The following is an 18,302-nucleotide window of genomic DNA, read 5'->3' as shown; positions in this document are numbered from 1 at the left end:
GCGCTCGCGTGCTCGCACATAACCAAGTCCTTTGTCCTCAGGCAGTCCACTGATTGACTGAGCTCCTATTCTCTGCCCAGTAACAGGAGATGGATGAAACAAGTTTCTAAAGGCTGGTGACAGCCAATGGAAGCCTTAGGAAGTGCAACGTGACCCCACAGACACTGTAGTTTCGATAGGGATTCAAAAGAAAAACTACAATTTTCAGATTTCCCACTTCCTCGTTGGATTTTTGTCAGGTTTTTGCCTGCCATATGAGTTCTGTTATACTGACAGACATCATTCAAACAGTTTTAGAAACTTCAGAGTGTTTTCTATCCAGATTTTCTAATACTATGCATATCCTGCCTTCTGAGTCTGAGAAGCAGGCAGTTTAATTTGGGCACATTTTTCAACCGAACGTGAAAATACTGCCCCCTATCCTTAACAGGTTTTAACAATGAAGTAAGGTATGCACTCTTACAAAAAATTGTTCCAAAGGGTTCTTTGAGGAGGAACGGGGATCTACCAAGAACTGCTTTGATCCGAAGATTCCTTTTTGGAAGACAATGGTTCTTTGTAAGGTAAAGGGTTCTACCTGGAACCTTTAACATCCTAAGAACTATTTTTGGAGGAAAGGGTTCTTGAATTATTCTTTGGAAGGCAAGAGGGATTCTTTAGATGATACAGCAGTAGCAATAGAGGGATATAACATCTACAGAAGAGACAGGAATGCCTATGGTGAAGGTGTTGCTGTATATGTTCAGAGCCATATTCTTGTAAAGCTTACATGATGACCAAACCGCTCGCGTCACGTGTGTTGCAAAATACATTTAAACATACATGTTATTCAATTATTGCACCCACACTGCTCACACGCGCCAACAGGCTAAAATAGAAGTCAGTTCTATTGGCGATGGTGAATGTGGTGCCTCTCCCCATCTCCTCATTGGTTTATAGAAGGAAATACCCATGTGCCATCTCCTCATTGGTTATACCCACATGGGTGATTGTAAGATGAACTGAGTTCGGTCGGTCATCGTGGTAACTGAGATGCCAATCGCCATATAAATTCCAAAGAAGAAAAAGCCTGGAAGGAGCAGAGATGACTAGAAATGATTCGGTTTACCATTTTAGTGTGGATTAATTGTAGGAGTAGAGGACCTTGTGCATTTCAGGTAAAATAACAACTCAACGTTTATATCCCAGGACAAATTAGCTAGCAACAGCAAGCTAGCTAAATAGGACAAATTAGCTAGCAACTGCAAGCTAGCTAAATTGCCATAAATTGTTAATGCTTTTCGACCTGTCCCGAAATTAATATAATTGGATCAGAGTTTGTTTTGATATTTTAACCTGCGTGTCATGATCACATTTGGTGTTGGGGGACAAAATCAATTTGCGCACGATGGCACACGATAGCGCACGCGTGCAGCCGGTTTGGGTACGGTGTTACAGAGGATCTCATAAATGACCTGCTTAAATGAGTACCGACTCGTAGCACTCACATCTGTAGCCATGAAATGCTTTGAAAGACTGGTCATGGCTCACATCAACACCATTATCCCAGAAACCCCAGACCCACTCCAATTTGCATACCACCCCAACAGATTCACAGATGATGCAATCTCTATTGGACTCCACACTGCTCTTTCACACCTGGACAAAATTAACACCTATGTGAGAATGCTATTCATTGACTACAGCTCAGCGTTCAACACCATAGTGCCCTCAAAGCTCATCACTAAGGACCCTGGGACTAAACACCTCCCTCTGCAAATGGATCCTGGACTTCCTGACAGGCCGCCCCCAGGTGGTAAGGGTAGGTAACAACACATCCGCTACGCTGATCCTCAACACGGGGGCCCCTCAGGGGTAGTGATCAGTCCACTCTTGTACTCCTTGTTCACTCATGACTGCACAGCCAGGCACGACTCCAACACTGTCATTAAGTTTGCTGATGACACAATTTTTCAATTGTATTTTCCCATGATGTCAAGCAAAGAGGCACTGAGTTTGAAGGTAGGCCTTGAAATACATCCACAGGTACACCTCCAATTGACTCAAATTATGTCAATTAGCCAATCAGAAGCTTCTAAAGCATGACATCATTTTCTGGAATTTCCCAAGCTGGTTAAAGGCAGTCAACTTAGAGTATGTAAACTTCTGACCCACTGGAATTGTGATACAGTGAATTATACGTGAAATAATCTGTCTGTAAACAATTGTTGGAAAAATGACTTGTGTTATGCACAAAATAGATGTCCTAACCGACTTGCCAAGTGGTTGAAAAACAAGTTTGAATGACTCCAACCTAAGTGTATGTAAACTTCCGACTTCAACTGTATCTGGCTAGCTAAACAATGAATCAACTCAATCAACTCCCAACTCATGACGATACTACCCTGCATGAATCTGCAGATAGCTAACCAACCAGGTTCAATGTTAACTAGCTAACATTAGGCTATAACTAGCAAAGCAAATGGCTCTGAGATACAAATAATATTACGACACAGATCAACACATAACGTTAGCTAGCGAGCCAGCCAGCTAACATTAGCTAGCTAGCTAACAGTACACTTTAACTTTAATGAAAATTACCTTGTGAAAATGTGTAATATCTGAAAATTTAGCTAGATAGACTCTCTTACCAATTTGTAAGTCGCTCTGGATAAGAGCGTCTGCTAAATGACTTAAATATAAATGTTACCCGTATACATCATGGATGGATGCTTCTCCCTGTCATGGATGCTATGGTTGCCCTTAGTTTGATGATGTAATCCAGAGACAGACGTTTTCTCCATATCCTTAGCTATCATACTCCAATTCCACTGATTTTCAAAACTCGGTCCTCAAGAAAGGGGAGAGCAACACTTGCAGTTCTACTATGCAATATATATTTTTAAAAAGCCATGTTAGACAGGATGACTTAGACATACCTACCATTTCAAATAGACAGAATCGCACTACATGACAGACCAATCTGAACTCATCTCTCGTTATGTCCAGCCCACTCATTATCTCAGCCAATCATGGCTATCGGGAAGGTTGCTGACTTTTTCCGTGGTTAAACTAACTAGGTTCGTAATTTAACAATTTTATTTGTATTTACAGATGGCATATAAGTTTGTTATTAAGGCACATGAAAGTTCACGTTACAGATGGCATTTATGCCAAAAAAACGCATTTTGATAAAACAAAAATGTTTACTTTCAAATGGCTCTCCTGTGAAGTAGTGACCCGCGACATACACCTAGTTTCCTAAAATGAGTCAGATATCTAGTAAAGCCAAAGTTCCAAAATCTGGGCCTAAAATAATGCAATAGAGGTCATACAAAACGTTTTGTACTGATTTCTATGTTGAAGATACAAAAAATATTTGTTGGTCTGATGAGGAGTATCAAGATGCTGCATGTGACGCATAAAAAAATGGTTTCTTCCAGTTATTCATAAGCATGCACCTGTCAAGAAACTGTTTGAACTGTTAACCTCTATGGGGCAGGCGGGACGAATTTGTCCCACCTACAAAACAGCCAGTTGAATCCTGTGGCGCGATTTTCAAATACCTTAAAAATCCTATTACTTCAATTTCTCAAACATATGACTATTTTACAGCTATTTAAAGACAAGACTCTCGTTAATCTAACCACACTGTCCGATTTCAAAAAGGCTTTACAACGAAAGCAAAACATTCGATTATGTAAGCAGAGTACCAAGCCAGAAATAATCAGACACCCATTTTTCAAGCTAGCATATAATGTCACAAAAACCCAGAAGACAGCTAAATGCAGCACTAACCTTTGATGATCGTCATCAGATGACACACCTAGGACATTATGTTATACAATACATGCATGTTTTGTTCAATCAAGTTCATATTTATATCAAAAAACAGCTTTTTACATTAGCATGTGACGTTCAGAACTAGCATACCCCCCGCAAACTTCCGGCGAATTTACTAACAATTTACTAAATTACTCACGATAAACGTTCACAAAAAGCATAACAATTATTTTAAGAATTATAGATACATTACTCCTCTATGCACTCGATATGTCCGATTTTAAAATAGCTTTTCGGTGAAAGCACATTTTGCAATATTCTAAGTACATAGCCCGGTATCACAGGGCTAGCTATGTAGACACCCAGCAGGTTTAGCACTCACCAATATCAGATTTACTATAAGAAAAATGGTCTTACCTTTCCTGTTCTTCGTCAGAATGCACTCCCAGGACTTCTACTTCAATAACAAATGTAGGTTTGGTCCAAAATAATCCATAGTTATGTTCCAACAGCGACGTTTTGTTCGTGCGTTCTAGACACTATCCCAATGGTAAATAACGGTCGCGCGCACGGCGCATTTCGTGACAAAAGATTTCTAAATATTTCATTACCGTACTTCGAAGCATGTCAACCGCTGTTTAAAATCAATTTTTATGCCATTTTTCTCGTAAAAAAGCGATAATATTCCGACCGGGAATCTGCAATTAGATAAACAGCCGAAGGAAAATATATCACTGGGTCGAATCGGGCACGCGCCTAATTCCATTGTCCTCTGATGGGCCACTTGGCAAAGGCGATTATGTGTTTCAGCCTGAGGCTGCCTCGTCATCGTTCAGGTTTTTCCCGGGCTCTGAGAGCCTATTGGAGCCGTAGGAAATGTCACGTTACAGCTAAGATCCTGACTCTTCAATAAACAGAAGCAAGATCAACAACACCTTGTCAGACAGGCCACTTCCTGCATGAAACCTTCTCAGGTTTTTGCCTGCCAAATGAGTTCTGTTATACTCACAGACACCATTCAAACAGTTTTAGAATCTTTAGGGTGTTTTCTATCCATATGTAATAAGTATATGCATATTCTAGTTACTGGGTAGGAGTGGTAACCAGATTAAATCGGGTACGTTTTTTATCCGGCGGTGTAAATACTGCCCCCTAGCCCTAACAGGTTAAGGCCTAGTGGACTGATAAGGAAATTAAAAGCTGTTTGGTTTAGAGTAGGGATGGGCAACAATTTCATAAAGGCACTCAGATCAATTTCCCAAAAAAACAACCCTCCCTCAAAACCCACCCGGTAAATCGACCATGATAACATGTTTAGATTGCTAAATTAGTTTAGTGGGCAGCTATCTAAAAAATGACACGGACTAAGTGACAGACTGTCAGTGACTGACATAACAAGAGAAAAACTGCACAACCAAATTTTGAAATTGCACCTTGTGTATTCTACTATTCTAACTTGCAACAGTTATTGTTGTCCATCAATAATTAGAAACCACCTGGTACTGACAACTTAGATGGAAAGCTATTGATGACTATATGGCACTTCTATTTATTATACGTATTTTTTGTCTGGAGATTGTTTTAATCCTTAGACCTGGAGGGAAAATTCCGCTACCCAAGACTGGTAAAGCACCCTTTGCTGGTTCTAAACAGCAGCCCAATCAGCTTGCTGTCGACTCTTAATGTTGAGGAGAGACATTCCGCTAGCGGAACGCCTAGCCAATATCCAATGGAACAGCATGGTGCGAAATACAAAACCTCAAAAATCCAATAATTTCAATTTCTCAAACATACGACGATTTTACACCAGTTTAAAGATACACTTCTCCTTAATGCAACCACATTGTCTGATTTCAAAAAGGCTTTACAGCGAAAGCAACACATTAGATTATGTTAGGAGAGTACATAGACCAAAATAACCACACAGCCATTTTCCAAACAAGGATATATGTCACAAAAACCCAAAACACAGCACCAACCTTTGACGATCTTCATCAGATGACACTCCTAGGACATCATATTATACAATAAATGTATGTTTTGTTTGATCAAGTTCATATTTATATCCAAAAACAGCATTTTACATTGGTGCGTGATGTTCAGAAAATGTATTCCCACCAAAAACCTCTGGTGAATTTACAAAAATACTCATCATAAACGTTGACAAAATACATAACAATTAGTTTAAGAATTATAGATACTGTACTCCTTTATGCAACCGCTGTGTCAGATTTTAAAATAGCTTTAGGAGAAAGCACATTTTTCAATATTCTGAGTACATAGCTCGCCATCACAGAAAGCTATACAGACACCCGCCAAGTTCGGGGCAACCTAAACTCAGAATTAGTGTTATAAATATGCTCTTACCTTTGCTGATCTTCGTCAGAATGCACTCCCAGGACTGCTACTTCCACAAGAAATGTTGTTTTTGTTTGAAATAATCCATATTTATGTCCAAATACCTCCGTTTTGTTCGTGCGTTCAGGTCACTATCCAAAGGCTAATGCGCGAGCGCAATTCAAGACACAAAAAGTCAAAATGTTCCATTACCAATCTTCGAAGCATGTCAAACGCTGTTTAAAATCAATCTTTATGGTATTTTTAATGTAAAATTGCGATAATATTCCAACCGGACAATAGCGTATTCATTCAAGGAGAAAAAGAAGGAACAGCGTGCTCGCGGGACCGCGCATATCCAATCTCTTTGTCCCCAGGCAGTCCACTCAGTGAATGAGCTCCTATACTCTGCCCAGTGACAGGAGAATGCTCAAACAACTTTCTGAAGGCTTTTGACAGCCAATGGAAGCCTTAGGAAGTGCAACGTGACCCCACAAATACTGTAGTTTCGAAAAGGACTAGAAAGAAGAACTACAATTCTCAGATCCACTTCCTGGTTAAATTTTTCTCAGGTTTTTGCCTGCCGTATGAGTTCTGTTATACTCACAGACACCATTCAAACTGTTTAAGAAACTTCAGAGTGTTTTCTATCCCAATCTACTATTATGCATAATATGCATAATCTACTAATATGCATATTCTAGTTTCTGGGCAAGAGTAGTAACCAGTTTAATTTGGGTACGTTTTTCATCCGGCCTCAAAAATACTGCCCCCTATCCTTAACAGGGTATTACAAACTTTTTGTTTGTCCAGATACAGTTATATTTCTCTGTAAACAAATTAAGAACAGACTCTCAGCATGCTTAAAGAGAAGGGCACTCAACATGTACTTAAGTTACACAAATGACTGAAAGAAATTGCTAGTAATAAAATTGTGGGAGCTAGTGTTTTAGTACTTGACACCGGTCTCGGGTCCGGTCTGGAGACCACATATTGAGTGTCTCTGTCTTGTCTAGATGTTGGTGTTGGATACATTTGTACTCTGTCTTGACTTGGTGTCGGACATTGAGGACTGGTAATTTGTTCTCGAGATCAGCCGAGACCAGCGGAGTAAAAAACTCATTATTATTAGCTTCCATTCAGTCACTGCATAAAACCACTTCGCCAGACCAAAAATATACATTCCTTTTTTGAAATGAATATCTTTACAGCCTTGTCTATTGTCATGACGTTGGCCTGTGGGTAAGGTTTATGACCCCCCCCCCATAAATACCTTTCCCCCTTCCCCTCTCTCTGAATCTACTGAAGGACCTGAATAGCCTGTGTTAAATATAGAGAGTCTGGGAACATCAAACAAATGTGGAAAGGTACCACATATTTGGTTAATAAAACCAGTTGGAAATATGCTTGGGAACGTAATGAGTATGTATGTCAGTTCGGTTGTCATCTGAGACATTATGACTGATGACAGGACGACATAAATTGTATCTGAGAAAGTATACACCCTCTAGTTATCAGAGTCACATGGAATTGTTATGCAATTGAAATGTTTGATATTGAAAATGTTTGTTAGGAGATGAAATGTAATTTTAGCTTCCGAATGAGAGATTTGGGTTTTCATAAGGAAAGTGCCCTGCTCGATCAGTGGCCAACCCTGTGAAGAGACAGGGGTTATAAACGATGAAACACCTCCCTCCCCCTCTCCACTATATAATCCTTTGACGAAAAGATAACCAGGTAGTTCCCGTACGGGAGGGCTGCAGCCTCCACGTTAGAAGGAGACACACATATCAAGGACAGAACTATGCCAACCTCGGCGTGAGCTTTGGTGGCGAATGGTATGAACTTTGAGCTTATTCACTACAGAAGTGCTACTTCCTAGCCGTTGAGTTAGCAGCGGCCGCTGCTTACGTGGGCTAGGAAAGGACGGACGACGGATCCAGTCTAACAGACGGACGAAGATACCACCACGTATCCAATTGACCACCAGAGACATTCTTCAGAGTAACAGGAAGATCTGTTGGCCAACCCGGCCAGCATCTACGACCAATCTACCGAAGCGCAGCTCAGAGTAAATATTTATTGCATTTTCCTTTTCCAAATGGGCGGTAATTTAGAATGCATAAGATAATGTATTTACGATAGCATAGCTGCTGTTTCTCTGTTCCTAAATCTTCCCGCTCTTTCATTCAAGCCCAACCCCCTTTCCTTTGTGTAACCAGCCGTCATATCTGTTCCGTCTACCGGGACGTTTTCTGTATGACGACATTGTATTCTGTGTATTTGTAATTCTGTGTGATTAGTTAGGTATTTAGTAAATAAATAATTAAACCCAATTTTGTATTGCTGATTCAACTTGTTAGCCAGGGTTCGTGAAGATAGCCAAGAACTTACAACTTTCATTATGAGACTGAAAATAAGACAAGGGTTAATATTGACTGCTATCGAGGTAAAATATTACTAAGTATTTTAAGAGTTTATTCGGAAGATAAAAGCTCTATAAACGTTCTTCCGTGGTGCCCCGACTTTCTAGTTAATTATATTTACATGATTAGCTTAATCAGGTAATATTAATTACAGAGAAATCATTTTATAAGTTAGCATGTCATATCACTTAATCCGGCATAGCCAAAGACACGACACTATTATAGACATGTTTGCACAGTGGTGAACCTATATACCTTTAGTGTGTGACAGGTTCGTGATTCTGAAAGGACAGTAACCGTAATACCAGCGCACTCATGTAGGAGAGTGCACTTTTTGTAAAACATAAAGGGCCAGTGATGTAGTGGAGGGTATACGCAGGTATAAACCGTATACCCACTTTTTTTCAGTGGGCATTGCGTACATTAACTTCTTAATCCCGATTGATGCGTATCAAAGTAATGTATTGGAGGTATATGACTTATCAGTTATTGAGTACAATAGAGAAATCATGCACAAAGTAGCCTACACAATTGCAAAGCACGTGAAATATATTCACAGGCGTGCCACGCATATAGCCTAGTTTCAGCGGAATATAATCTGCAGGCTTCAAGAGTGTGCAGCTCTCAAGTGGTTTTGGCATGGAGCAGCATACAGAAGAATGGCATCTGTAGCCAGTAGGGTAGGAAAGACATATTATATCTACCAGTAAATGCTAACTAAGGCAACAATCGGTATATAAATCAGGTATTGAAAAAGTTTAGTCAGAAGTGTTGGTTAGCAGGCTATTTATGATGTGCAACTGTCATCATGTGCTGTTTGCATCAGGAGTTGTAGAGATGACAGGCCCACCTAATCAGATTGATTTGTTGTGGACTTAGACCATCAAATTTGTGTCTTTTTTTTCTTCAGAAAGTGTGATTGAAAATTTGACAAATCTATAGGAAAACTCATTTTTCACACAGGGTGCCTTTCCTTCGCTGGGCGGGCTGTTTGGCAACCTTTGACAAAATTAGAGTATACCCACTTCTCCAGGAACCACTACACCATTGCATAGGGCCAATGGAAAGACAGTAGTCACACACAGCATGATGTTAAAGGATAAGCAATCCATAAACTCAGACATAATAAGCCAGTTGGTCCCAATCATTAAAATATAAAAACACAACCATTAAGCATTTTCTAATCAAAATGTACAACTATTGCTTCACCTTGGGAAAAACATTTAATGTTTAGCACACAAAGTAACCCTTGACCTAAAGCAGGAGTCATCAACCCGTTGACCGTGGTCGACAAGTCGATCTTGGATGCTAGTAAAGTAGTGGACTTGTCTCATGTCATGACACTTGTCGTTATGATTGTTAATTCGATTCGCGCAAAAGGACTTCAGCACCACTTGTGTAAATCATTATTACATGAGCTTGATGCCACATACAGTGACTTAATTCTCCACGCTTGCGTAAGGTGGTTGAGTCGCGGGAAAGTACTGCAGCGATTGGTTGACTTGCTGCCCGAGATCAAATCATTTCAGGAGTCACGAAATGAGGAGCATGAGGAACTGTCTGATGATGCATGGCTGCTAGACTTAGGTTCCTCACGGACATAACAGCAAAACTGAACGAGCTCAACCATGAGCTTCAGGGAAAAGACAAAGACGTGGCACACATGATCAGCGCTGTCAATTCATTTTTTATATTTTATTTCCCCTTTATTTAACCAGATAGGCCAGTTGAGAACAAGTTCTCATTTACAACTGCGACCTGGCCAAGATAAAGCAAAGCAGTGTGACAAAAACAACAACATAGAGTTACACATAAACAAAAGTACAGTCAATAACACAAAGGAAAAGAAAAGTAGAAAAATCTATGTACAGTTTGTGCAAATGTAGAAGTGTAGGGAGGTAGGCAATAAATAGGCCCTAGAGGCGAAAATAATTACAATTTAGCAAAAAATAATGAAGTGATAGATGTGCAGATGATGATGTGCAAGTAGAGATACTGGGGTGCAAGAGGGTAAGAAATAATATGGGGGTGAGGTAGGTGTGCTATTTACAGATTGGCTGTGTACAGGCACAGTGATCGGTAAGCTGCTCAGACAGCTGATGCTTAAATTTAGAGAGAGAGATATAAGACTCCATCTTCAGAGATTTTTGCAATTCGTTCCAGTCATTGGCAGCAGAGAACTGGAAGCAAAGGCGGCCAAAGTAAGTGTTGGCTATGGGGATGACCAGTGCAATATATCTTCTGGAGTGCGTGCTACGGGTGGGTGTTGCTATGGTGACCAGTGAGCTGAGATAAGGCGGGGCTTTACCTAGCAAAAACTTATAGATGACCTGGAGCCAGTGGGTTTGGCGATGGATATGAAGTGAGGGTAATTTTGGATTGGAGATGCTTAATGTGAGTCTGGAAGGAGAGTTTACAGTCTAACCAGACACCTAGGTATTTGTAGTTGTCCACATATTCTAGGTCAGAACCAACTATTGTAGTGATGCTAGTCGGGCGGGAGGGTGCGGGCAGCAATTGGTTGAAGAGCATGCACTTAGTTTTACTAGCATTTAAAAGTAGTCAATGCCGTCCGACCTGGGTATAGGGGCGAAAGACTGATCGAACCATCTAGTAGCTGGTTCCCTCCGAAGTTTCCCTCGGGATAGCTAGCGCTCGAAGTCTCGCAGTTTTATCTGGTAAAGCGAATGATTAGAGGTCTTGGGGCCAAAACGATCTCAACCTATTCTCAAACTTTAAATGGGTAAGAAGCCCGGCTCGCTGGCTTGGAGCCGGGCATGGAATGCGAGCCCAAGGGTGTGTGGGCCTCTCAGCTAAGGAATGGAAGGCTGGTGCACTTACCAAATCTAGAGAAAATGTCACAAAACATAGGAAACAAAGATGCTTTTCTCCCACAATAATTATGTGCCCACCTGGGAAACTGGCATCAGAATTCAACAGGCGTTTTCAGGAGTTAAATGACATAGGGGACGTTGTTGCATTTATCTCAAACCCTTTCCTCCCCATTGAGATTGAGGAGATGTCCGCCAAATTCCAGCAAGTATTTGCTTTACCAATCGGAGTTGACATGGAGATAATTGAATTGCAAGATCAAGAGACAGTGATTTTTGGGATCTTGTAAACACTGAAAAGTTTCCCCTCCTTTCATCCTGCGCACTTAAGGTGAAGGCCTACTTTGGATCAACATATCTCTGTGAGATGGCCTTTTCACGGATTAAAATAATAAAGTCAAAGAACAGGTCTTGTCTAACTAATAGACATCTCACAGATAGTGTCAGACTTGCTGTGTCAAACTATCTATCAAACCAGACTACAGAGCACTTGCTGATAGTGTGCAATCACAGCCATCACATTGAATGTGTGTGTATGAGGAGGGGATCTCATCCACAGCCATCAGAGTGAGTGAGTATTGCCAGTTTGAAATGTGTTGTAGGCTATATTGTTTACAAAAGGATGTGATCTGTGTTGTATGTTGTTCAAAAATTGAAAGTGAAACGGTACTGTACATGATTGGCTTAGGCCTGTAATTGACTGATTATTGAGGTAATGAATGGTGGTAGGGCTGTGATTTGTGTGAAAATATTTTTGAACAATTGAATGTGACTGTTGTCATAATATTTTGGATGCTAGTTGCACTTACTTGAGTATTGTCATTTTGATGTGTCTTGAAATATGATGTTTAAAAAGGGAAAGTGAAACAGTAGTGTACATGATTGCCTTGGGCCTGTAATTGACTGATTATTGAGGCTATATATGAATCTTGAATGAGTAATAGGCCTGTGGAAATATTGAAAAATGTAATATGACGGTTATAAAATGTTGAATGATAGTTGCACTTACTTCTGATTATACTATTTGTATAATTAAATTAATATTTTGCTTGTGACTGACAGGTAACAAAATAAAGAATGTCAAAGTGGAACTACATTGTGGCCTTGTTTTTTCGTGATTTTTTGCAAGTGGTAGATCTTGGATTACATTTGGACTTGGGATGTGATCTTAGACTTGAAAAGGTTGGTGACCACTGACCTAAAGTTTAAAGTACAACTGACAGCATTTTAAGTACTATGCAGATATAAAACAAACAGACAATCATAATATCAGTAAAACATATCAAATTACCAGTTTATGCTACAAAACCAACTTTATAAGGTTTTAAAAATAGGTTATATTTGACGCAACGTTCCATGACGTACACTAATGCATTGCTGACAAAATAGATGGATGCAGTTCAATGCATGATTCATATATTTCACCAATACTGTAGAAAAGGCCCATGGAGTTGGTGGGATCGTCCTTCAATTCATGGCTACTTGCTCAGCTGGGCCAGGGACGCTTTAATTAGGTCAGGTGGAAATGTCAGACAGATCTCAACTCACTAAAAGGAGGAAATTGCCCAACCTGGCTGCTTTCTCTTCCTTAACTCCTTCTAATCCAGACATTCTGTGCATCCATGAATCAATGTAAATCCACCGAATCTGTTACCTTTCATCTGAACTATCTGTTGCGATAGGGAGAGAGGGCCATCAGTTATTGTTCATAGTTATTACCGCGGAGTGCGGCTTGGAGCGCACGCTTCAAACTTGTTGTGTAATGTAAATGGACAATGATCACGGACCTACAGATCATCACAGGCCAATTATGCCATCGATATGGTTAATATGTAATGAAATTACATGTACATATGAAGACAAACCTGAAAGGATGAAATATGAAACGTCATTATTGTTTGCTGACCTGATCAATTCTGATATCAAACTGATGGAGATCATAGATTGAATAACCGATAATGGATTGAATTATTTGTTTTATTATTCTCATGATTATGATGAATAGTTATGAGCTTAAATGACTCAATGACGATTCATATTGACTTCTTATTGAACTGAATTGCTGAATTACTTAATTATGTTAATGAGAATGATTGTTATGATTTGATCTTTGTGATTATGAATTTGATTGGATACATGTTATTCTGTTCCCTTTGTTATGCAGCACAGACTACCCAGTAAATATATCACTTTATGGTTAAAGGGATTCCTGCCTCAGTCTCATCCATTCCTCTGTCACCTGACCCATGACCTCCTGTTCACCTTCACTGTCAGTCATCCTACCTGTTCAGCTACCCACACAGATTCCAATAATATTTCAAATACATTTCTTGGTAGTTGTAAATCACAGCTGGCCTGGTACATTGTTTGCTGCCTCCATTCGGGATGAACTGTTTTAGTTTCAATGACTCAATATTATGGACAAAAACAAAAGAATGTAACTAAGGCTGGGAATGTCAATACAATCAAACTAGCAAGGGCAATGACCACAAGTCACTGATAATGTGACTAATAGGCTAGCATATCTATTTATGTAGCAAGCTAAAAACACAGAGTAACATTAGCTAGCTAGCTAGCTAGCTAGCTAGCTAGATAGATAGATAGATAGATAGATAGATAGATAGATAGATAGATAGATAGATAGATAGATAGATAGATAGATAGATAGATAGATAGATAGATAGATAGATAGATAGATAGATAGATAGATAGATAGATAGATAGATAGATAGATAGCTGCCTGGAGGATGTCAGTTCATGCCATTGGAGGAGTGGGTGAGTAACTTTTTCCCCTCATATCTTTTTTCAGTGGCAATACACAGCTAGAGCTGCATGTGGCATTTGGTTAGCTAGCAAGAACTTGAACGACTGTTATCCAGTTAGAATATCTCTTGCGTTTGCAAATTCACTCTGGCTATCTACTCTGATTTCAGAGTACTCTCATCTAAGTATACCAGAGCGCAGAACAACTGATGAATTTACAGATGCGCAAAACCCACTGAATTTGACCTGTGTCAGTAAACCTAGGCAAAAATAAGTAATAGTTAGTCAAGAACTCTCTAGATAACATGTAAACTCCCTAACCAGCTCTGCTACAGTGAGTAAAATGGTCAGAGTGAGCTGTTCTCTCATTTGTGTCTGGAAGTAGCTAGCTAGCAACCTAGCCAACTTCAGCCAGTTAGCTTGGGTGCTTGGTTGGGAAAAACATATTGGAAGGCAAGCTGCAGAAGGACGAGGCTATAATTCCCCATTGTTTATCAGTGCAATTTTGACAACCAACTAGCTGAAAAAGTTTGAGTGTTTGTCTAATGTTTCTTTCTTAGATTTTAGCTCATCTTGCTCTGGCTAGCATTAGTTTTTTATCTTGTTGTTGATATGTGTAACTGAGGGAAAGAGAGCCTACCTTTTCACGGTTGTTTGATCAATAGGACTTTAAAGTTCCCAAATGTAAGAGGACTTCCTTGGTGTTTAAATTCACTATATATACAAAGTATGTGGACACCCCTTCAAATTAGTGGATTTGTCTCTTTCAGCTACACCCATTGCTGACAGGTGTACAAAATCGAGCACACAGCCATGCAATCTCCATAGACAAACATTGGCAGTGAATGGCCATACTGAAGAGTGAATTTAAACGTGCACAGTCATCGAATGCCACATTTTCCAACGAGTCAGATTGTCAAATGCCTGTCCTGCTAGATCTGCCCCGGTCAACAGTAAGTGCAGTTATTGTGAAGTGGAAATGTCTAGGAGCAACAGCGGCTCAGCCGCGAAGTCGTAGGCCACACAAAAGCTAACAGAACGCGACCGCCGAGTGCCGAAGCGCGTAAAAATCATCTGTCCTTTGTTGCAACACTCACTACCGAGTTCCAAACTGCCTGTAGTCAAATAATTCCTTAATTCTGGGTCAGTCACAGTGGTCAGGTATTCTGCCACTGTGTACTCTCTGCTTAGGGCCAAATAGCATTCCAGTTTGCTCTGTTTTTTTGTAAATTCTCTCCAATGTGTCAAGTAATTCTCTTTTTGTTTTCTCATGATTTGGTTGGGTCTAATTGTGTTGCTGTCCTGGTGCTCTCTGGGGTCTGTTTGTGTTTGTGATCAGAGCCCCAGGACCAGCTTGCTTAGGGGGCTCTTCTCCAGGTTCATTTCTCTCTCTCTCTCCTTATCTCTCGATCACAGTCTCTCTCTCTGTCTCTCTCTCGATCACTGTCTCTCTCTCGATCTCTCTCTTACTCCCTCTGTCCCTGACTCCATATTGAGCCAATCTATGGTGGCTCTGTCCTTGGGTGGTAGCTAGGTAAAGCAATGCTGACTTTATTGACAGCGGAGGTTTTCTCCCTGGATGCATGCCTACAGAAGACCTGTGTTTATGTCCTATCATCATTATCTCTGATAGGCCTCTGAGAGCCACATAATGGGAAATCATTTCCCCCTGTTGTTTCCTTCCCCCCTTCCTTATCTTCCATCTTCCAGAACGCCTGTTAGGGCATCATGGTGGAACACATGGAGGATGAGTGGTGGTTGAATGGAGAGATGCAAGGGAGGGAAGTTGGTGGGAGGGGTGAGATAGAGGGGTTATTGTAGGGGGAGGAGGGAAGATGGAGTTGGTAATTGGGTTTTGTGTAAGTAGGAGTACAAGGAAAGGTTGGGAGTCTAGTTGGGTGGAGGAATGGGGAGAGGGCAAGTACAGGTACATGTAAGAGATGATGAGGAATGGATCCTCTGCACTGAGCACAAAACAAGACAGAGAGAAGGGCTGAAGATTAATCAAATGTATCAATAAAAAAGGAAGTCGCCTAATTCATTAAATTACCACAATGATACTGACCAGTGGTACACAATGACCCAAAAAATGTAGCTGTAACTGCAAGCTTAGGCAGTTACACAAGAGAAGAGTCTATCCTGGTCCCAGATCTATTAGTGCTGTCATGCCAACTCAGTGTGACATTGACCATGCACAAACAGATCTGGAACCAGGCTAAAGTGTCTTGCCACTCGTTCACTCAATCTCCTGCTCCCCTGACAGCTCATCCTCCTGTTTATACTGAGTTTTTGTGGAGAGGCTTTTGATAGCTCCTCTCATTCCCTCTAATCAAGCCCTGATTCCATCTACATTGAAAAGAGAGCCTGTGAGGCATGTACTGTATACAGGAAGGCTTCAGTCAGAGACAGCTAGCACTAGGATTGCAAAATGCTGGTAACTTTACCAACATTTCTAGGTTTTCCAGAAATCCTGGTTTGAGGATTCAGGATTTCCTGCTTGTTCCCTCCTAATTCCGTTAATCTTCCAACCAGGATTTCTGGAAAACCTGGGAATTTTGGTAAAGTTCCAAGAATTTTGCAACCCTACAAGGACGCTGAATGACTGATCTCACTAGCTGGCTGGAGGTCATCTTAAGCAAGATACTGCTTTAAAGATTGGCTAATATTGTGGGTTAAATGGTTCAATATAAATTCAGCAAAAAAAGAAACGTCCCTTTTTCAGGACCCTGTCTTTCAAAGATAATTCGTAAAAATCCAAATAACTTCACAGATCTTCATTGTTTCCCATGCATGTTCAATGACCCATAAACAATTAATGAACTGTAACGCTCGTCGTAAGAAGGAGAAGTGGACCAAAGCGCAGCGTGGTAAGTGTTCATGATAATTTATTTCAAGACACACTCAAACAAAATAACAAACGGTGAAAAATGAAAGCGCACAGTTCTGTCAGGCTCAGAATGCTAAACAGAAAACATAGATATCCCCACCCGAGTCACACCCTGACCTAACCAAACATAGAGAATAATAAGGATCTCTACGGTCAGGGCGTGACAGTACACCCCCCAAATGTGCGGACTCCGGCCGCAAACCTGAACCTATAGGAGAGGGCATCTCCTCTTGGTGGAGGCTCCGGTGCGGGACGCAGATCCCCCTCCACTTGGGGCTCCCCCCACTTTCGTGGAACCGGACCCTGGATCGTTGCCGGAAGAACCGTACCATAGATCATCGCTGGAGGCTCTGGACTGGGAACCCCCGCCGGAGGCTCTGGACCGCCGACTGTACCAGGAGATGGTACATGGGATCAGAGACTAGCAGCCTTCCAGCTGCCATTTCAGTTCCATTCCCATCAACATCAGTTCCATTCCCATCAACATTGCTCTAATCTGCAGCGGCATATAAACCTAGCAAAACCTAGAAAACTCATCAAGAGGTTTGGATCTCTTGGTGTAGTGGCTAAAGGGTTGGTTTGACAGTCGTTTGACCCGGGTTTGAGTCCCAATTGGGAGTGCCCGTGAATTCATTGTCGTCATTTCTAAAACACCTGATCGCATATGAACAGAGGTGATCAGACTTGGTTTGAGATTTAGAACCCTAATACTATATTTCCATTAAAAGTTCAAAGAAAATGAGAGGGAATCTACATTAAAACATTATGGATCATTTAACATTTGAAGCCAACATGGAGAATGGTTAGCCAACACTGAGTACAGTATCAATGAATGTGAGTCCAACAAAGTTAGGATGAGTTACATTCAAGCGCTGCAATTGTTCAGCTTGATTTACAACACCTCTCTCCGGATGACAAACGACTGGGAGAGCTATCCACAGTGCTGTGTGAGGGAGATTATAGTAGTAGAGGTGCTCTAATGTGTCAGGGAGACTTGAATTACCTATTATGGGATGTCAGGGTCCTGACTGATAATACAACGCCCACATGCAATTTGTCCAGTCTTGGGATAGATCTGCCTTTAGGCGTTTTTATGGTAATGTAGATGGTGTCTGTGTGTGTGCTCATGTCAGACTTCTGTGGTGTGTGTGTGTGTGTGTGTGTGTGTGTGTGTGTGTGTGTGTGTGTGTGTGTGTGTGTGTGTGTGTGTGTGTGTGTGTGTGTGTGTTGTTTGTGTTGGGTATACAGGTAGGTATACCGTTTTACAGCATGATATAGAGGGTGTTCATGCAGGCA

At 40.9% G+C, this 18,302-nt stretch overlaps 1 protein-coding gene across 1 annotated transcript in view; it reads left to right on the top strand.

Moving 5' to 3' along the window:
- brsk2a (BR serine/threonine kinase 2a) overlaps nt 1-18,302 on the top strand; it is a 572,400-nt gene that overhangs the window by 422,873 nt on the left and 131,225 nt on the right. The window lies entirely within an intron of this gene.

This window comes from Salmo salar, chromosome 10 (genome assembly GCF_965601325.2).
Source record: "Salmo salar chromosome 10, fSalSal1, whole genome shotgun sequence".
In the NCBI taxonomy this organism is placed as follows: Eukaryota; Metazoa; Chordata; class Actinopteri; order Salmoniformes; family Salmonidae; genus Salmo; species Salmo salar.
This window is presented reverse-complemented; position numbering and strand designations above follow the sequence as displayed.